Raw genomic sequence first — 22,292 nt, 5'->3', positions numbered from 1 at the left:
ATATTTGAATACGTATCTTTTTAACATTCTGTGTGGTGAAATAGAAAGCACCCATAAAGCGCTCTGGTGCGTCAGAGTACCAAGGGAAAGCACCTGTGAACTGTCTGAGATGCAAGTTGAACAAGCTGCTTTTTTCACGGAGCGCACTTTTATTTAACAAACTACGTTTCTTCGGGTTTGGCTATTTGGCAAATGTTTTGTCAAGAATAAACGAAGCGAGCCTGTTGACATCGAGGAAAACACTGACAGCATTTGTTGCTGAAGACCCATTTGAACATTCAAGGGATAATCATGATTCCGGAAAACGTGTATCTACCACCATGAGCCTGAGAGCTTCCCAGTAGCTACATATTTTCTAAGGAGATGGGTGGTGATATTGATGAGAGGGATTTTTTAAGTATTTTATATTTGACCTATGTCAACATCTGGGAGATTTGCATAATTCAGTGATGCAGTATTTTCCAAATAACCAATGCTTGATGTCACAAAATTATGCATAAGTAAAGCATCCAATCAAAGTACGTGACAGACCGATGGATTTTAATATAACACAGTATGAAAAGTTCATTGTTAGGATTTCAGACTGCCCATTGCAACTTACCTTTAAGAAACTACCACTTGTCAACTTTTGGTGTAGTATCATAGAAGAATGTCCACCATTAAATGAAAAAAAATACTCCTCCCCTTTTCCAAACTCACATCTGTGTGAAGCAGATTTTCTTCACACACTTCAACCCAAACAACATACTGCAACAGACTGAATGCAGGAGCAGATATGAAAATCCAGCTCTCTTCTATTAAGCCAGGCATTAAAGAGATTTGCAAAAATGTAAAACAGTGCCATTTCTCTCATTTTTTAATTTCGGAAACTATGATTACATTTCATTTAAATTGTGCAGACACACGTTAATATAATGAGTCTGCTACTGTTATTTTGAAAAGTAAATACATAGTTTAAATTACCTATTTTAATTTTGAATACAGTAGATATTAATAGATATAACCCATACAAACAACAGCTCCTTGGGGTTTTCAATCATTCTTAAGAGTGTCAAGGAGACTTGAGACCAAAGAGTATGAGAGCCACTGCTGTGTAGGATAAAAACTGGCTTTTGGCCACATGGACACATACATGCACAGAAGGCACAGAGTAAAACAAACAAACAAACAAACAAACAAATAGATGGAAGAGGAAATCTAAAATTTAGATTAAGGTATTTAAAAGACATTAATAAATCACAATATCATAATTCATAGATCTGTTTGGACCCTGATTTAAACTTTTTTTTTTTTTAATTTTTAGGTTTTGAGAGAGAGAGAGAGAGAGAGCACGCACATGTGCACGTGGGAGGGGGGCAGAGGGAGCGAGAGGGAGAAGCTGAAGTAGGCTCCATGCTCAGTGTGGAACCCAACCAATGCCACAACCCTGGGATCATGACCTGAGCTGAAATGAAGAGTCAGATGCTCAACCAACTAAGCCGCCCAGGCATCCCTAACCTATTTTTTAAAGAAAAAGCTGATGGTTAGACAGGAAGGGAAGCCTAAATGCCAGTGGCTATTTGATGATATACAAAAATGCTGCTTTTTCTAGAGGGATGATCACGGCATGCACTTTTAAAAGGGGACTTCATGCTTGTCAACTGAAATTGACAGATGGAATGATTAAGTTAGGAATTTGCCATAAATCAGTCAAGAGCGTGAAGTGGTAAAATAAAGAGGCAACATGCTGGTAATTCTCAAGAAGTGTGAGGGACCCAGTTTATTAAACTACATCTTACTTCTGTGTGTGCTTGCAAAATTCCATAAAAGAAATACATTTTAAGGGCAGTCTCTTTAGATATAGAATATAATTTATTTTTAAATGGTCAATAGAAAAAAAAATAAACCTGTGTTTCTCTGAATTATAGCTATCTTTTGTTGAAGTTTATTAGACACCTCCATATTCTTTCTTCCTTTGTCCTCTTTAAATGAGCCAGTGTCAAATGTTATATATTAAGTCTATTTCTGATCATTTCAAAATTTATACAGTCTGAATTTGAAGACGCACTAGATTTCACTACCATTAGGACTTAATCCTTAAAAGAGGAACTAAGATGTGAAGGCTTGAAGGAGATTAATTTAAGAAATAGTGAATTAGTAAGTGAATTATGGCTTGTCCTTACGGTCTCTAGGACTCCTACCTCACTTGAGATCAGCAACAAAATTGACTTCCCTTGTAAGTGCTGTAGGAGGGGCAACTTTTTCTTGATAGACAGTAGAGAGACAGAATAATTTTTCCCTTGGTGGATAAACTGGGTAAAACCCAAATGATCCGTTGAAAAGAAAAGTTTTACTGTTCTTTTTTAATTACAATAACATTTATTCACCAGGTACTCAGTGTCAGACATAATACGTATACTTTGTAATTTATTAATTCCATTTCACCTTCCAGAAAAGGATTCAAAGCACAATTTATATATACTATTTCATTTATTTCTGTCTCACAAAAAGATGGGTTCTATTATCCTTCCAGTATACGTTGAAGAAAGTGAGTTGCAGAGTTCAGTAATTCACCCAAAAGCATATTTGGTGGCATACCCAAGATCTGAATTCAGGTCAGTCTGATTCCAATCCTGGGCTTTTTCCCCCCAACCATTGTCCTGTCTTGTCTCAGTCTTATCCCTCTAAGAATCTGGCTAAACCAACTTTTCTCTATGTAACTGCTCAGGCATGACAAATCCAGAAACCAGTTTACCAGGGTCAAAGTGCTTGATTTATGTATATCAGTGCAATGTGTATCCTTTCAATAAAATATTATCAAATACATGCGTATTAACAAATTGTCATTAAGACACGTATGCAACAGGAATCGAATTTCCCACCCAAAACACAAACGCATAAAATTCACAACAGCAAAATCCTGTCTGTGACTAGAAGGAGCAGAAAGAAGAAATAGGAAAGTTAGCACTGTACAAAACCTGCAGTAAATGCTCATGACACGTTTTTGGAAATACAAAACACTGGTAATGCTATACAGTGTACCTTGTGTATAAACACATATCTAAAATTTATTAAAAAACTGTTTCCCTTCATTGTTCTAAGGTTTGTGAATATTTGTATAAAATATTTTAGCATAAGAATATTTACCATGTGGTCTTTCCCATTATCTGATTTTGAAGCAAAATGGCTACTTGCACTACCACAGGAAGTCTGAAAGGCTAGGACAGATCAGGTATTTTTCTATCATCTCTTCATCAGACAGAACAGCCATCAACCAGCATGATTTTCACAGAAGCTGCTTCTTCATGACAGCCTAAGTCTCCCTCTCTGGTTTTCAGCCTCCATAAGCGTGCGCACTTGCATATATACAAAGTCCTTTCACTGCAATTAGCTGGGTTCCTAAGAACGAAGCACATTTCTTAGAAGCACAGGTTTTATGTTTTCTTTGTCACCTGGCACTATTCCACAATCCCATGTATAACTATATTCCACGGACCATAAAAAGCAGGTAGGTAACAGAGTCACTCACAGTGCAGGTCAGACAGCATTTCTCATTCTGCAGAAAATCTCATCCCAAATCTCTTGTTAACGATGCCAAGGTTTCCTAAGAAGTACCTTAAAAGTGCCCCATGAGGGATCCTCTGTGCTATCAGCCAAGATCTACCACTTTCCTCCCAATAACCTCTTCTAAATCCTAAGGATCTCCAGCCACTGCTGACGTCAAAAAGGACCACTCTGGAGTTCACATATCCAGCAAATACACCAATGCAGCTTTTGATTCCCACTAGCTTTCATATCATGGCCGGAAATGGCTAAAATCAAGGCTTCTGATGTCCAATGTGCTTCTGTGGACGCCCATTGTTAGGAGCCACCCATTGTTAGGAGCCACTGACTTCACTGAAGGCAGACACCATTACTGCTGGCACCTATTCAGATGTATTCTACTTCCAAAGCCCCCCTCTGTGAAACAGTTCACTGTCACTTTGACTCATTTTTATTACAATCTTCTTGCCCTAAGCCTCCAACAAAAGGGCTGGAAGACAGATTAAATGACATGCAACACTGTACTCAGAATTACCTTCTGTATCTTTCTCCTGCAGGATTCCTTGTCTCCAAACCAAAGCTGTGCAACTTGCCTTTCCCTTGGGACACTGTATCTAATGGATGAACTTCCTCAGTCTCTGGAATTCTCGGCCTACCATATAACACTAGTTTGCAAGAAACATCAGGCAGTGAGGAGATTAGTTAATATTTTCAAAAATTCTGTTACGAGAATATGGGGAACCAGGCCCCCTCATGTATTGATAGTGGCATTATAAATTAAAACAACCTCTCTGGAGATCAATTTCCAAGAACATATCCTCCAATTCAGTAGTTCTACTCACAGAAATTTATTCTATAGATACTCACATGGGTCTGTTTGTAATGTTAAAATAACTGGAAAACAATCCAAAAGTCCATCGATTAAGGACAACTGTGGTACATCAATACAGTATATAATGCCATTAGAAAAAACAGTGAGGAAGCTCTTTACATTCTGATACAGAAAAAGCTCCATGACACTACTAATACTCTAATTTTGTGCAAGGTATAAAAACTGTGTGCTACCATTTCTTTTTTTCTTTAAGTTTATTTATTTTGAGAGAGAGAATGAGAGAGAAAGAGAGAGAGAGAATGAGAGAGAAAGAGAGAACAAGAGAGTGAGTGAGAGAGACAGCGCATGTGCATGTACTTTGGGGAAAGGGCAGAGAGAGAGAGAGGGAGGGAAAGAGAGAGAGTCCCAAGCAGGCTCTGTACTTTCAGCACAGAGCCTGATGCCGGGCTCGATCTCACGAACCACAAGATCATGACGTGAGCCAAAATCAAATCAGACGCTTAACTAAGTGAGCCACCCGGGCACTCCTACCATTTCTATAAAACAAAAGGGGAGGTGTGTGTGTGTGTGTGTGTGTACATAAATACATATACGTGTATATATATGCGCGTATATATACGTGTGTGTATTACTCGTATCCGCATACGTTTTCTCTGTAAGGATTCCTCAAAAACTGCTAACAGTGGCTGCCTCCAGGAAGGAGCAATACTTTGCTGAAAAGCCTGCCATGGGAGGAAACTGTCTGGACATTCTTTCACACCTATTGACTGTTTAAATGTTTTTTAAAAGAAATAAATTAATGAAAAAAATGTTTTAAAATCCTTTTCCAGGTTTATTGAGCATAGTCCACGTAATAAAAGGCATGTCTTCCCATGAAAATAGTTAGCTTGTTATTGCTGCCAACAACAGAAGCTTTAGCACAGAAGTCACTAAGGGAAGTCAACTTCCCCAAAGCTCTTGGGTAATTTAAATAGCAGGTATTTAACGATATATGCAAATGCACCAGCTCTACAGATGGATGAGAAGAGGAAGGATAGGGTTTGCTTCTCTACAATTCAGGTATCAGAAGTATACAGTAGATTCCTGGCATTCACAGACTATTTATGGTTTCTACCATTCCGGAGTAGCATCTGAAGTTCCCATGACATTTAGTAATTTGTCATTTTGCAAAGCCACAATTCTGAATGAGACATGCATAAAGCTGAGGGACGAGGACAAGCCCCTGGGTCAGCCAAGGTCCAGGTAGGCCCTTACTCACAGCCCTCAGTCTTACACTACGGCCACTGTGAATAAAGAGATAAAACTCTGTTTCTTGTTAAGAAATGAAACAAACACAATTAACTGCTAGTTGATTCTAGTGTTGATGACAGAATGAGGGGCGTATGGAAATGTTTATGAAAGTGATAGGCCCTAGCCACAAAATAGAAGTTTCAGATAAATTAAAGACTGAAATGTCAAATGTAATGATGACTCAGACACATTGTGTGAACAAAACTACCAAATGCTCCAAAAGGAAGTAAGTAGAAAAGATGTGTGAATTTGTTTCAATAAGTGCTCCAGACAGTACAAAAATTGCTCATCAAGCAAGATAAGTAGTTCAGGTCTAGAGAGATCATTTACATTTTTCAGTTATACTTTTGCAATCTGAAGGAAGGAATTGTATGTTACAATGATTTCTTTCAATTTGGGAATTGGCGATTGCCTTGGGATGTATTCTTCACAGACGTCAAGAATCTACCCTTATCTTATTTTGACAAGAGATAAACAGAGTTTGTGTGTCCTTCATAATCCCCCCTTCATACAATCCCTTCATTCATCTCTGCCCTGAGTGGATAAGGCGGTGGCTCTGAGTGAGGGGCTTGGACTCCCCCAGTGCTGAGCTCCTACAGCACCGGCAAGGTGATGAACCTACCTGGGGCTGAGATGAAGACAAGATTAACAGTCCTGAGAGATAAGCCACCCAATCTAGGATGCTCAAAATAAACTGAAAGAGTGGGCACTGCTATAAACCAAAAGTCTCAATCTGCAGATAAGGTGGGAAATAAAGATTATGAAGAAAGGCAGCTACCTATAGCCAGGCCATTCCTGCTCAAACCACAGTTTCAAAATATTATTTCTAGAAGAATGGCTAGCTAATGTTCACTAAAAGCAGTTAAATTGTTTCAATAATGCTACAGTTGCTTTTTTTAGGGTTGTATTTTGTAGCCTTATAGTTAATAGGCACATTTTTCAAAAATAAGGCGTAGAGATGATATGGCTATGAACTGGAAGTGCTTATGAGGATAAACATCACCTCAAAAGCAGAATCGGATTAAAATTCTGTCAGATGACAGAACTGAGATATCAGCACCTGGTGTTGATCAGTTTGGGTTAACAGAGCAACCTATCTTCTGTAAAGAGTCAGGAATGTTAACCCTAAAATCATTACCGCGAACCAAACAAAAATGCAAACTATGCAGGAGAAACACAGCAAAGAGATACAGAGCAACGTGTATCGGTGAGAAAAGTCCATCTAACGCCTTGCTGCTAAGATGCCCACTTTCATACCATCAACTGAAGCTGGCTTTTTGTTTACTTTGTAGAAGTCATCAGTCGCTAACCAAATGCTCTATCTGGCACACTGTGACCTACAAAAAGTCCTAATATCATTATTCGGTAACATCACCTAAAAAGCTGCTCTCCACTGCTACACGCCTTCTTAATGCGGCTTAGGAAACTGCTTTGAGCCTCCCTAACCCCACCTACCCAGCTCCTCGTCACCCTTTCACAGGTGCTCATCAAATACGTCATGGATCATCCTTAACACCTGCCATCTTCTCACCAATCCCCCCTTCTATCCCTCAGCCTTTCCTCAACCACTTCTCTCCCTTCCTCCGCTTCCTTTCACTTGGCAAAATCTGGTAATTACCTAAGGGTAGCTTCTGAGCAGTTCATCTCTGGAAGTCTCAATTCCCCCACCTATAAAGCGTGGGGAATGGAACCTTTCTGAAGTGGGCACGGGTGGGGATTCCACGAGATACATCAGGTAATACCTTAGCATACTGCCTACCAATCAATGAACTGTTGGCTTTTTATTATAATTATCTGGTTTAACAATTATTTGAGTTCATGAAAGCTGCTCAAGTGACCTTAAAAAAAGCTAGAATTTCGTTTCTTTCATTGAATTTTATTTCTATACTAGCTCTTGCGGTAGAGCACTTACTCAAAATCTGCATCACAAGATTCAAGATCACTACATCAAAGTAGGTATTTTATTGTTAATAATAATATCTCATATTTACATAGCTCCAGAAAAGAGTACTAGCTTTTTTTTTAACCTTTTAATGCCTTTCATCTATTTTGCCCATCCCCTCACCGTCCTCCCCTTAGACAACCAGCATTCTGCTCTCTATTTGTACAAGACTGTTTTTTTATTTGTTCATTTGTTTTTAGATTCCACATACAAGTGAAATCATGTGGTATTTGTTTCTCTCTGTCTGACCTGTTTTACTTAGCATTATATGCTCTGGGTCCATCCGTGTTGTCACTAATGGCAACGTCTCATTCTTTCTTTCTTTTTTTTTTTTTTTTTTTTGGCTGGGTAATATTCCACCGTATATATACCACATCTTCTTTATCCATTCATCTATGGATGGACACTTGGGTTGTTTCCGTATCGTGGCTATTATAAATAAGGCTGCAATAAACACAGGGGTGTATGTTATCTTTTCAAATTAGTGTTTTTGTTTTCTTTGGGTAAATACCTGGTAGAATTACTGGACATATGGTATTTCTATTTTTAATTTTTTGAGGAGTTCCATTACTATTTTCCACAGTGGCGGCATCAAAATGCATTCCCACCTACGATGCATGAGGGTTCCCTTTACACTACATGCTATTTCTTGTCTTTGTTATACTAGCTATTCTGACTGGTAAGAGGTGCTATCTCATTGTGGTTTTGATTTGCATTTCCTGAATGATTAGTGATGTCAAGCATATTTCATTTGTCTGATGGCCATCTGCATGTCCGCTTTGGAAAAAAGTCTAGTCAAGTCCTCTGCCCGTTTTTTAATCAGATTGGGATTTTTTTGTTGTTGAGTTGTAGAAATTCTTTCTATACTTTGGATATCCCTTATTGGATAGATCATCTACAAATATCTTCTCCCATTCAGTAGGATGTCTTTTTGTTTTGTTAATGGTTTCCTTTCTTTGTAAAAGCTTTTTATATGTAGTCCCAATAGTTTATTTTTGCTTTTGTTTCCCGTGACTATTACCTTTGTTAACAGAACAATACCTCTGAAATGATGGAGAAGGATCCGCCATAAGCAGAGGGGGTTGGGCCTGAAGGCCAGGCTCTCCCTGCTACCAGGCTGGTCTGACTACACACTGCAGGCCAGGCTAAGGCTTTGAAACAAAACTTGATGAAAGGCTAGGGCAACGTACCCCAGTCTGTCCCTCAAAACACAACTTTTAGGAGACCATTGATTCCTGCCCTGTGATAACAAGTTTTTTGTTGGAAGAGATGTGGGATCCCCTCAGGGTCTCCAGGAGACGTACAGAGTACCTCAGCAGCAGCGCGGCAAAGCGTTCCACAGTCACTTGGCCTTGTGACTCTATTATCACAGAACATCGAATTCCATGGAGCCCTCCCACCCCCCTGCGTCCGACCTTTGGGAAAATGCTGCGTGATGGAAAATAAATTCAGGAAATGACATGAAAGTAGGTAGTGTTTTACAGGATAAAAATGTATTCATCTTTAGGTTAGATTCCACTACAGATGCCACCTTCTGACCTAGTTCCCAACCGGCATCGGAGTATTGAGATTCATAGTATCTACAACGGGGGAATGCCCTCAGGACTTGTAGCCCTTGAAGTCGAGGCTGGAGAAAGTGATTCTGAGAAAGATACGGCCTCTGACTCCTAAGGCCTGTCTACAGTTTTCTGATTCACTCTCCAATGGCCTGTACCTTCGTGACATGAGACAGGTACACAGCCTGCAAGGGGAGAACGCACATACTCACAAATACAAGGCTACAAAGGGGTAATCAGACAAAGGCCAGCAGCCTAATGTGCACGAAGGGGGTAGAGACACACTGGAGCAGCTGGTCTCTTCCATGCTTTGTCATTTTAAAGGATCTCAAGAATACCAACCAATCTGACCCTCACAAGTACCTCTTAAGACGGATTACATTTTCCAGACAAGAAAACTGAAGTCACCCAGCCTAGAAACAAACTTTTATCTCCTAAGACAGTGTCCCTCAGACTATACCACAGTGCCCAGTATGTTGTATTTCAGTCAACACAGAAGCCAATCTAGGCTGGCAAGCACGGGTTCTGGAGCCAGAGTACCCATGTTTGAATCCTGGCTTCACAATTTACAAATTACTGCATATTCCTGGGTAGGGTACCTCACCTCTCCTGAGGCTTCGGCCCCTTCATCTATAAAATGGAATGGGAAGAGCTACTTTACAGAGATGCAAAAACTTTTTTCCAAATCATGCACGCTAAGTAGGAACAGCTGGGTGGTTCAGCTGGTTAAGCGTCCGGCTCTTGATTTCAGCTCAGGTCATGATCTCGTGGTTTATGGTACTGAGCCCCGCATAGGGCTCTGCGCTGATAGTGCGGAACCCCCTTGGGATTCTTTCTCTCCCTTCCTCTCTTCCTCTCTGCTTGCGCACGCTCTCTCTCTCGCAAAATAAATAGACAAACATTAAAAAAATAAAATAAAGTTAAATTAAATTAAATTAAATTGTGCATGCTGGGAGTGTTTTGCACATGGCAGACACTCAACACACAGAACTGTGGTTTTCTGAAGAAAAGAAAACAAATTGCTCTCCGGTGTCCATATTCCCTCCAAGTACCAGTTCACCCAATATCTAAAGCATACTAGCACAGAGGAATGATAACTGCAAGAACCAAGACCTTTGCACCACCACGCCCTACTTGATTTCTCAGGAGTCCAGAGGTGAAGGTAAAGTAAAATGGTAGGTTAAGAACAATGGCAAGGCTCTGGATTTCATGGACATGTACAATTTCCAAATGAATCTGGGAAACTGACACAAGGTCAGTAACTATTAGTTCTGCCACACTCTTATAAAGGAAAGAACATTTTAACAACCAAAAAACGTAAGAAGAACATAATCTCCGAATAACGACCCAAGAGTAGGCCATTGGCAACCTTAAGGATATTTTTGCCGAGGAAGTATAAAAGCTTCCTCACATATCAACTGCGGTTCCAGGACCTGCAAAAGGCTGGGAGGAGAAAGAGAGATGAAAACTAGAGATGGGATTTCACCTCCCCAATTCCCCCCCCCCCCCCCACCAAAAGGAGACTAGAATGAGTCTCTCTCTGTACAAGTACTGCAGTATGTGTAAGGGACATACCAGAAGTGGGACTGGGAAGAGAGAATCTATACCCCAATCACAATCCTTGTTACACTGTATCATGATGATCTACTGAGACGAGCCTTTGGAAGAAAGAGACCTTGCTTTATTCATTTCCTTATGCCTTATGAATATCCACTGTAGGTATCAATGAAATTTATCAAATGAATGAATAAAAAGAGAAGGGGAAAATGCAACAGACTAGTTGTGGGTGGAAATTTGGGACAGGGGAAATCAGAAAAAAGATCTTTATTTGTCCATCTATCTCATATTCTCCGGTGAAATTCTAACTAACAGCTATGCTGCTAAGTATTTATTTATCTCTTTGGCAGAAGCGTAACATTACTGCTCCAAGAAACTCTCCTTATTTAAGTGTCAGTGGAGAACACATCAAAAGAAGTTAAATTCAAACCTCTTAAACAGGATTATTCAATAAGGATAAGAGAAAAATCTAAACTCACACTTGAAGCATCTCTCAACAAACACATATTGCTACAAAGAAACATTTTCCTTTCAAATCAAGCATGACAGACACCAGCTTTGATATCCCTACTCACCCGCCTGATAAGAACTCTGAATTGCACACATCCTGGAATTGAGATCCTTTGTGGAGAGATGTGAAATTTTGCCCCCAGGGCCCAAGTTCATAGATTTGAGGCAGGCAAAACTCTAGATCATTTCAATGTGAGAAACGAAATCTCTGTACCATCAAGAACAAATCCTCGAGAATCTGGGTCTTCTGCCCACATCTATCCTTCTATAGTAGATGCCTGATCTATGCTTCCTTCAAACGTGAAACTGGTTATTAGGATGGTTCCTTCTTACTGATATTTTCTCAAAACCTATATGTCCTGGTCATGTTTTAATGAGAAAGACCCTATGAATGCAGCCATGGTTTATCTGATTGGCTACCTTTTCTGCCATGAAGATTATATGCAAAGGGGTAGTCACTGAAAGCAAACTTGACAAAAATCTCAACTTCCTGCCTTCCCGCTTGTTACTGTAAGAAGGATGAATTATTTGAGATTCTGTGGCCTAACCTACTTACTTCCTCTAAAGGAGGAACAGAAAATGAAAAATGCCTTTCAAGAAAAAAAAACGTACATAGAAAACGAAATCACAAACTGACATTAACAGGCCTATGGCATATTTAACACACTCTCATCAAATGCTTTTATTGGTAAGTTCATTTTCAATGTACAGAGTAGAAGATATCTCAGTTTGAGGCAAAAACATCCTGACAAGTGCTATCATATCATCAACATCACTACACTAATAGGGTCATAATACAAATTTTACACCCATTAAAGGGACTCAAAGGGCATAAAAAGAACAAGAACCTGTCTGACACAGATATGTCCATGGTTATGCAAAATATGCATGAACTCAAAAAAGAAAAACTAAAAGTAGTATCTTGTTCTTTTCTCTTATTTCATTTCATAATTTTTTAAACGCTAAAAGTAGTACCTTCTTTTTTCTTACTCTGCTTCGTATTTTTTATAGAACACAGAGCTAAAATTAAGATTTACACTTGATTTCTCTTTTGTATCTAATAAAGTAGCTGTGACCAGATTTTATTTCTTTCTCAGAAGTCAAGTCTACAGGTTTATGTTGATAACCATTGGTAGCTAAACTCCTTACCAACAGACTGAACAGCTAGGCCTCAAATCTAGCTAACAGGAACACAAAGTGGATCTCAACCACCTGACCAGACTGACCTCTTAGGAATTTCAATTCAGAGTTCAGGGTTCAGTCAGTGTAACAGATGGGGGGGGAATGATCGAATGATTTTGGTGCCTGAACAATCCTACTCAAAATGTTCTCCTACCGAAGTAGTTTAATTCTGAAAAATTACACATAACGTAAAGCTACTGTCCAATCTTAAAACAGCCTGGCATGCAGTAAATGCTCAAAAAAATTTAAAGGGTGGGGGCACCTGGGTGGCTCAGTCGGTTGAGCTTCTGACTTCGGCTCAGGTCATGATCTCACGGTCTGTGAGTTCGAGCCCCACGCTGGGCTCTGTGCTGACAGCTCAGAGCCTGGAGCCTGCTTTGGATTCTGTGTCTCCCTCTCTCTCTGACGCTCCCCCATTCATGCTCTGTCTCTCTCTGTCTCAAAAATAAATAAACATTAAAAAAACAAATTTAAAAAAAATTAAAGGCTGATAGAGCTTCCTTAGAGGAGAAGCAGTCCATTACCCTATCATGAATGCATGCAGGGATAGCCTTCTAAGTCAGACTAAAGCTCTGCCTGATGGACCGTAACTCACACACTGGAGATACTATCTGACTCCCGTTGCAACACAGAACTAGCCAATGAATAAATAGAGACTCTTCACTTCATTTGGCAAACATGAGCATACTCTTCTGGTTAAGGAGTAGAACAGTAACCATAGCACTGTTGTTGAATATATTATTAGTCATATTTCCTGTTTTTTTTTTTTTTAATTTTGATTCCAGTACGCTACATTCAGCCCTGCCCCAAGTTTCTCACCACCAATTTCTCTCTCCCTCAATTAAATTTTCTTCCTTCCTTCTACAATCCTGCCTTCTGAGTAAATCCCATCATCTTTCAAGTTCACTTTAAAAAACGTAGGTCCTATTCTATTGACTGATTGATCTACATTTTTTCAGAACTAACCCTGCTGCCTCATCCCATCTCTTCCTACAAAGAACAAGTGAACCTCTTTATAAATAAGCCCAGTAATTCTCAGCCTAATCTGAGTTATGTTTTCTTAACAGTTTGTGATCATTTCAAGGCCATGAGCTGGGCCAAGGTGTTCTTTTCAGTACAACTCAATAATTGGTCTTTTTCTCAATGCTTGATTTAAAAAGGAAAAAAAAAAGGGAAAAGGAAAGAGATAGAGTTCTCTCCCCATTATTTATTGTGATACCTGTTTGCTATTGCTTATCTTAGTAAACAAATGTGTAAGAGCAAATACATTAATCTGGAAATGTGTTTTCTTAAAAATATTCAAAGAATTGCTTTTTTGAAAATTGGAAGCCTTAACAAAACAGTCATAAACCAGTATCATTTTCCACGGCTCCACCCCTTTCGAACTGCATATTATGAACTTAGACAAGTTACTGAATATCTCTGAGCACCAGATTGCTCCAAAAGTGAAATAATAATACCAAACGCTCAAAGTTTGTGACAACATTAGACAGTACTCAGTGCCTAGAACAGTACCTGGGCAGACAGAAGGCACTCGGTATTTGTTGGATGCATGAATGGATGGATGAATGAATGAATGAATATAAAAAGTGCCCAGTTCAATGCTTGACATTCAGAAGGCACTCAACATACAATTACACCTAACATACCAACACCTGACACTGTTTTGCAGCCAACACCCTCCCTCCCAGGTCCTTCCCTCAGCAACAGGTTGGACACTACACCCAGTGGTACTACCACAGTACTTACCACGTTCACCTCGACCTTTCCCACTCAACCACAGCTTTGTTTTGTTCGTCACTGTACGTGTGTGGGTTCTCTCCTCAACCAGATTTATGAACAGGCTGAGGCCAAGGACTGCTGCTTTCTTTAGAGCCCTAACCCATTCGTTCATTCAACTCTGTTCTACGTGTTGATTATGTGAAGCACTCCCTACCTGCGACTTCTAAAAAATAGGTGCTTAATAAATATTAGTTGACGGACACAGAACCCTTACAGAAATAATAATAAAGTAAGCATTTTGCTACTATGTATAATACACAAGTAATTCTTCCAATCACTGTTCAAGTCACCAATTCTAGGTCCACTTCTGAGGAAGAAACCAAGACTCACGAGAAGTTCTCTCAGCCAAGATCAACCAATTTCGCTTAAGTTCTTCTCAAACATCCTTGTTCTTTCCCCCCAAGCACCCTGTCTCGTAAATGGGGAGTTTTTAAATGTCTTTCTCCATTTGACTTCATCAATCCAACTCAGTTACATTGCAAGGGTACCTTTCCTGGTGTTTTGCTTTCCTCCCCTTGTTGCATAGCTATTGCTACAATCAGTACAAGCTAGTTCATAGTCGGCCACTATTTACTCCTATCCTCAAGTGTCAGTGAAATAATTTAACTTAGTTAAAAAAAAAAAAAAAAAAACAACCTGAAAATATTCCCACTGGGTAATGAAGTCCTTTACAAAATATATCTTCTACAGATGCCCTGAATTTCAGTAGGAAATAACAAAGGCGATCAGCCTAATATGCATGAAAAGGATACAAACATACTGGAGCAGACGGTCTCTTCCATGCTTTGTCATTTTAAAGGATCTCACTCAAGAAACGATGAGCTATATTGTGCCATGTATATACAATTATATGGCACTGTCCTGCTTCAGTAAACCCAGGAATCTTGTTTCCAGACTCGCTGGTTCCCAAGAGTGCTGGGTCCCTTGTTTTTTCCTACTGCTACCAAGTGCAGCTGCTATACTCTTATTAACAGAGCTTAGAATTGAGCCCAGTCCTTGGGGTTAGGATCTAGGGAACTCACGGGCAAAGACCTAGTCTTTTGGTGTTCAGCACTTTAAGAGCTCACTAAAAATTGGTTAACTAGTAGAAACACTGCAAGAGGGATCACTAAGGATACCCACCCTTAGGACTCCAAGGGTACACTTGTCCCACACCACATGAAGCAAATTCTATTAAAAATTTCCCATCCTAACCCTATCTGCTACAAAGAACCTTGGTTGAAATATATATTTCTTAGAAATAAACTACCAAACAAACCAGTGGAAATTATTCATGAATCAATCCTCAATTATTCAAGGACTAATTCAACAGGACACCTATTTCTTCTCTCCAACAGTATTGTTTTTGGATTCTTAGAACATTGATTGGAGAGTCTACAAGAGAAGAAAGATGAACTACAACCAACAAAAACTTGTCAGGGTTTGGGGCGCCTGGGTGGCTCAGTCGGTTGAGCGTCCGACTTCAGCTCAGGTCACGATCTCACGGTCCGTGAGTTCGAGCCCCGCGTCGGGCTCTGGGCTGATGGCTCAGAGCCTGGAGCCTGCTTCTGATTCTGTGTCTCCCTCTCTCTCTGACCCTCCCCCATTCATGCTCTGTCTCTCTCTGTCTCAAAAATAAATAAACGTTAAAAAAAAAAAAAATTAAAAAAAAAAAACTTGTCAGGGTTTGTCAAGTTCACTATCAGCAAGTTTAGAATGACAGAGAGTCGTTGTGACTTTTTTTTTTCCTATCTAGATAATAGTTGGTTATAATTAGAATAAAGTGGCAAAGGGGTCTGGAAAACATAAGTGGGGTAAAGGGAAGCCCTGTGAGGACCTTTCCCTAAATCCACAGTCACGTGCAGGACCCATTTTCCCACCTCTAGCATGTAAATCCTCCCTACCCCAGTTACCTATTTTCTCATCTCCATTTCCCAGCAGATTCATGCAACTAAAATATTAATTACAGCACACGAATTCCCTTCACACCAACCCTTCTTCTATCACCACCCTCCCATTTCCACAATTAGGCATCATTTTAAATTTGATTTATTTCACTTACTCCTACCTATTAAATGACTAGATTGGGATAAATAAATTTCAGTTTATATTCAGCACCATATTAAAACACGGTCCCTTCCTGCAACGAGCCGACGCTATTAAAGATAAACTAGCTTTTTCCTAAAGAAAAGAAATATCCCCTGGAAATACTGTGACAAGTCCATATAATATATACACCAGCAACGAACCTAATAATTTTAGCTAGGAATTAAATCACTCTGTTCTGCCCTTGACAACCTCCTTCCTGCCCTTCACAAAGCCTGACTAAGGTAAAATGGTAATACGACTACCAAACATTTGAATAACTCTTTGTAGTTCTCAAACCCTTATTTTATTTTCTCCTTTCAACAAAGAAAGCAAGACAAGCACTCCTGCTCCCATTTTCCAGATGGGGAAATCTAGGCTGGAAGAGATAAAGTGACTTACATAACGTGATACACTTAGAGGCTAACTCGTCTTCTGATTCCCACTCTACCACTCTATCCACAGCCACAATGACTCCCCAAATGAAGAAAAACTGTCACTGTCTTCCACTCAGCGTGCCTGAACTCACCATCCTAGGAAACACCTTTTACTCTGCTTGCCCTCTACTTCTGTCTACATGATCTTCTTGGGGTTGTTCCTGCCTCGCTGTCTCTACTGCATCATATACATGGACCCCAACTACTTGTTTTGCTAATTACGCCGTTCAAGACTATCCACAAGCAGAAAATGACAATAAATTCCTGTTAATGATCATTTTTACATCAGTAATTATTCCGTTTTGACATCTAGATCATGCCTATCCTGGTTATAAGGTAGTCCAATGAGGGTTATTAGTCCTACTCATAAAAAGTAAGGCTAACTGCTTCTGTGCTGTTTTTGCCAAACAAGAATCAGTGACTCCTTTATTACTTAAGATAGAGAAACAGAATGAAAAGAAGCAAAAAAAGGAAAGGAAAAAATTAAGAAGAGGAAAGAAAACAAAAAGTAGAAACAGGGGCATCTGGGTAACTCAGTCGGTTGAGCATCTGACTCTCAGTTGCAGCTAAGGTCATGGTCCCACGGTCTTGAGATAGAGCCCCACGTCGGCTCGGCACTGAGCATGGATCCTACTTAAGATTCTCTCTCTCCCTCTTTCTCTCCCTCTGTCCCCCTCCCCCCACTTGCACGTGCTCTATCTACAATTAAAATTAAAAAAAAAAAAAGAGTATAAATAGAAGAAAGCAGTAGAGTAGCGTGAACATACTTTGATGCTTTATTTACGAGGACTGACCCTTTTGCCTGAGGACAACCTTTGTCCTGAAAGCAGGCCCTGCATGACTGGAGACAAACCAGCACCCTCCAAAATTACCAAAGAGATCTTATTTATTAGACAACAGCTATATTCTTTGCAGAGGTATGTCCAAAAGTTGACACGTCTGTGCTAACATGCTGGAAAGTCACTACAAACCTTTGACGTGACATCTGGCACAAGTCGGCCCATGTTGGATTTGAGCCACCGAAGTTAAATTACTTAAATGCCCCAAAGCTCTCACTGTAAATTTCACTGACAAAATTTTAACAAGTTCCAGAATCTTCCGTGTCACTGTGTGATAACAGTTAAATTACAAGTGCTTGCTTCTAGTTTTCCCATTTTTTCAATTCCAAAGAAGAAAACTATTTACTTGCCGTAGAAAACAGGTACAATTGAGATGCAAATTAAGAGTCTAGTAAAAGGGCCTGTCCAAAAATAATCCAGGACAATCTCAACTTTTCGTAATGTTTTATTTGAGCCTCATCACACTTAATGTCAAGACTTTCATGCATTCAAAGCAGCCCCCACAAAATGATATCTTCCTGCCAACCCTGTTCCACGTTCTCCTTCCTGACCCCCAACTGCAGCTTTTAACAGCTGCCAAGTATACCAAGCAATTTGTTTAACAAGCAAATCTTACCTAGTGGCAGTGAAGAAATAACTGTCTGGTGGTCTTTGGGATTGCTGTCCACCCCCAAGACTTCTCCTAAAGGTCCAGCATTAATTTAAAGAGAGGAAAAGTAAAATCAATACACTGTCGTAAAAAAAAGACGACTTCACATCCACAATTAACACGTTTAATTTTTGAATCGCTGACTTATTGCATAATTGCACACAATACCATTCAGTATACTAAAAACGAAATAGTTCTGGATGAGATGAAGTGGGTTTTATCATTCATATCATACCCTTATCCTAAATTGCTAAACTAAAGTTTTCCCCCACTGTACCGCCCACAGGTGAAAGTTACAGGGACCATTTAATTCAACTTTAATTTCTCTCAGTGCCTTTGTGTTTAAAATTGAAGTTACTCTGCACAACACACATTCGCAAATGAATAGATATTATGTAAGCAGTTTTTTCCCATATATGTAAATATTTAAATCACAACTTATACAAAGTATTCTGAAATAAGATCTTAGTGAAACAAAATTACACTTAGAACTAAAAGATACTATTTATTTTGTGACTATATGAAACTGCACGGCTAAAAAACTAAATACCAGCCTTTAATTCTATTTATTGGCAAATAAAATGATCAGTTTATGTAAAAGACAAATTTCAACCAAAGGACTTTTAAATTTTTTTCACAGTTGTAAACACTTTGCATTTTTATTAATATTCAAAATGAAACGACCCGCTGTGACTCCTGATGAAAAGTTGATCAAAGGTAAAGGCAAGGATAAATATATAAAAACAAACAATTGTTTCTAACCCAGTTTATAGACCCATCTCAAATCACAGATAACAGCAAAGTGTTTTTCCCATATAAACAAATAGGGATCCGAGTCACCGGGTCTGGGTCGTCAGAACTTATCTGCTCTCCAATACTAAAACCTTCTATTTCTGATCGGCATCCATTCACACACATCTGGCTGCTCGCTCAGGTCGTCTAATTACTTCCACGTCTGAACGGACTACGTAGCTACAAGCAAAGGCCAAACTTTGCTCTCGGCCTTCCGAACTTAAAGAAGCGTTTAACCACTAGAGGTCTCCCCTTGGCCAGTTTTGCATGTTCGCTATTTTGCTGCACTTGAAACTTTCCGGAGAAATGCTCTACTCGAGTCAGTGTTTTTCTAAAAACTTGCGCAAAAATCCACGCGACCGACTTGCCAGTAGAGAGACTCTCGGGCTCCCAAAACCAATAAAGATATCACAAACAACGCTCCAGGAAAATCAAAATTAAAATTCGACGCACTCGCCCCAGCCGTCACCCCCCACCCCCCCCGCCCAAAATCTTATTTCTCATCTCAGTTTCCCTTAACTTAAACTTAGAACAATTTAAAAAAAAATCTATTTTTGTTTCCGTGGACTTTGCATGATTTATAATGCATTTTTCTGGCGGTGGACCCGAGGTGGGAAAGGAGCGGGCCAAGGGATGCAAGGGAGGGGGAAGGGCTGTGCTCACAGCGCCCGAGGAAGTTGCATAAGGAAAGAGACTCCGTTTTTTGGGTCCCCTCAAAAAATCGGCGGGGAGGGGGAGGAAAAGGAAGCGGGGGGGTGGGGAAGGCGGGGAGGAGGGAAACTGAAGCGACGTTTACCTTCGTCTCCCCGTGGAAGGGTGGGGTAAGGGCCACGGTCTTCGCGACCCCGGAGAGCGGCTCGTTACCCCCACCTCTCTCCGAGCGCAGACGGACAAACAGACACCCCCACCCCTCCGCGGAGAAGGCGGGGAGGAAACCGCCTGCTTTTAAACTTTCTCTCACGGTCGCACTGTGGGCCATGCTTTGACCAGAAGGGGGGGGGGGGTGGAGAGAGGAGGTAATCAAAAGGCCTTTTTCTTTAAAGGTAATTAAAGTTTTACCACCAGCACAAAAGTTGCGTCCTCCCCCCCGCCCGTACCACCGTGCCCCCCCCAACCGCCTCCAGGGCTCCCAAGTTTTCCTCCCTCTCCTCCCCGCCCCCCCCACCACACACCAGCTCGCGGGGCGCGCGGCGGATGCCTCGGCTCCTGCGCTTCCCGATCCCCACCCCCGCCGGCCTCTACTTCCCCCCCGCCCGGCCGCCGCGGCGCGAGGACGGCCCGCCGGGCCCAGGACGCGAGTGTGCAAAACCCATTATTCCGGAACGGCACACGCACGCGGCGCGAGGCGGGCGGCGGCCCGCCCCGGACCCCTCCGTGTCCCCCCAATATAAGGGCGGCGTAAACAAGTTGCAGGAAAAGCAGCCCCGCGCCTCCCCCCACCCCGCCCCGGCGCGGCCGCCGCCGCCCGCCGCTACCGCCGCCGCCTCCCGACACACGCCCGCGTCCGCACCCCGGCCGGCGCGGCTCGGCACGGAGCGGGGCGAACGCCGCGACGGCGCGGGCTCCCGGCCCGGCCCGCGGCCCGCGCCCTCCCCCGCGCGGACGGCCGCGGCGGGCCCGCGCCGCCTTGCTTCCCGAAGCACTTTCCTGCCTCGGGCAGAAATAAACCGGAGGGTTTATTTTTGTGCAACTTTCCCAAAATGGCGGAAATTGGAGCTGATCTATATGAAATTCTCACACAGTCGGTCGGGAAGGGGGAGGCGGCGAGGAAGAAAACGCAAACTCTCGGCCGCCGAGCCCCGCCGCGGGTCCGCGAGTGTGTGCGTGCGTGTGAGTGTGCGTGTGCGCGGTGGGAGTCGGGGAGGCCTTTCCGCCGCGCACACACACTGCACACGCCGGGGAGACGCGCCTGCACATTCAACCAGTCCATTCTCCGCAGCCCGAGCGGGGAGAAAGTGGCCCGGCCTCTTTTCCCACTGCCTCGGTCTCCCGTACTTGTACTTCTCGCGCTCGCTCGCTCACTCGCTCGCTCTCCGGTGCGCGCCCGGCACAAAGGCCACACGGGCGGAGGGGGCCGCAGGGGCGGCGCGCGGGGCTCGCGCCTCCCGCCGCACCGATCCGCCGCCCCGGCCGCCCCCGCGCCCCCCCCCCCGGCCGGCAACCTCCCCCCCCTTCTCCCGCCCCAGCCTCGGCGGCCGCGCTCGCCGCCCGGGGCTGCAGCTCCGCGGCGCCCACTCGGGCACGCACCCCGGCGGAGCCCGGCGCCGCCGCGCTCCCCCACCCCGCGCCCGGTGTCATGAAAGCGACCAAAGTGACAAGCTCGGGGGGCGCGGGGGAGGGGGCCCACACGCATCCCGCCGCCTGCGCGCCGGCGAGAGCCCGACGCGGCCGCCTCGCCCCGGCTCCCTTCCGCACGGCCCCCCACACCCTTCCCCGTGTGCGCGCAAAGAAAAAAATACAAGTCTCTCCTCCCCCCATTTTTTCCTTTCTCTTTTCTCTCTCTTTTGTTCCTCTTTCACACTCGCACTCACTACTTGAGAGTGAGATGCCCAGAGACTCCCCCTCCAGCCGTTTCCGAGTCACTTGCCCACTTTTTTCCCCGGGATTAAGTTTTCTCCTCTTTCCCAGAGGCGCAGAGAAGTGGGGGAGAAACCCCTTCTGTCCTTTCCCCTCCCCTGATCTGTTTCACAAGACGAGGGTGCGCTTCCTTCTCTCTATAGGTCTCTTAACTTTCATCCGCACCCAGAAAAATAAATGAATGGCTTTGGCACGGACAAATCTTCTGATTAATTAGAGATTAGATCCGATCAACCGCTTCTTACCCCCAAATTTTCTCTTTTTTTTTTTCTCCGTCTCACGAGTAGTCCTGACAAATGGTCCAGGGCTGCGGGCGCAGTGCGCATGTGCGCGTAGAGTCAGGGCTGGGGAGAGGGGAAACTGCGCTGGTGCCGCCGCCGCCGCCGCCGCCGCCGCTGCCGGGGAGGCTCGCTCTGGCTTCCCTGTTACTGCTGCTGCGCCTTCGCCGCTGGAAAGCAGCAATAAAGCCGGTTGGCAAATGCAGCTGCCCGCAGATACTGTTTCAGGTGCATCTTTTCAATATCCTTGTCCCCGGCTCAGAGCTGGTTCAGGAGCAGTCAAAGCAAATATGAAAGACTGCTCAGGTTATAGATTTCTTTGTCTATTTTTCACTTTACTTTTTTTTTTTTTTTTTTTTAAGGCAATTCTCAGAGCAGCTAATCCAGCACGCACTGTACATGTATTCATTCGGCCATTAAAGAGTGGGCCTTAGTCTTATACAAACACTACCCAAAGGCTTACATGCATGCTACAGGTCATGA

General features: G+C 42.5%; 1 protein-coding gene across 7 annotated transcripts in view; it reads right to left on the bottom strand.

Annotated features, from left to right (window-relative positions):
* Positions 1-21,890, bottom strand: part of L3MBTL3 (L3MBTL histone methyl-lysine binding protein 3) — a 130,670-nt gene extending 108,780 nt beyond the window's left edge. For 3 of the 7 annotated variants that reach the window (XM_007078636.3, XM_007078637.3, XM_007078639.3), the window contains exons 1-2: positions 21,777-21,890; positions 18,130-18,195 (exon numbers count right to left, since the gene is read on the bottom strand). The gene's annotated coding sequence lies outside the window, so the exon portion shown is untranslated. Of the gene's footprint in view, positions 1-18,129; positions 18,196-19,750; positions 19,938-20,126; positions 20,168-21,776 lie in introns of those variants that run through there. The other 4 variants (XM_007078638.3, XM_042987150.1, XM_042987149.1 and 1 more) reach the window with 4 other exon arrangements.
* Positions 21,891-22,292: the final 402 nt, after the last annotated feature.

The sequence above is a fragment of the Panthera tigris genome, chromosome B2 (genome assembly GCF_018350195.1).
Source record: "Panthera tigris isolate Pti1 chromosome B2, P.tigris_Pti1_mat1.1, whole genome shotgun sequence".
Classification (NCBI taxonomy): Eukaryota; Metazoa; Chordata; class Mammalia; order Carnivora; family Felidae; genus Panthera; species Panthera tigris.
The sequence above is the reverse complement of the archived record's forward strand: the minus strand, read 5'-3'. Positions and strand labels throughout refer to the sequence as shown.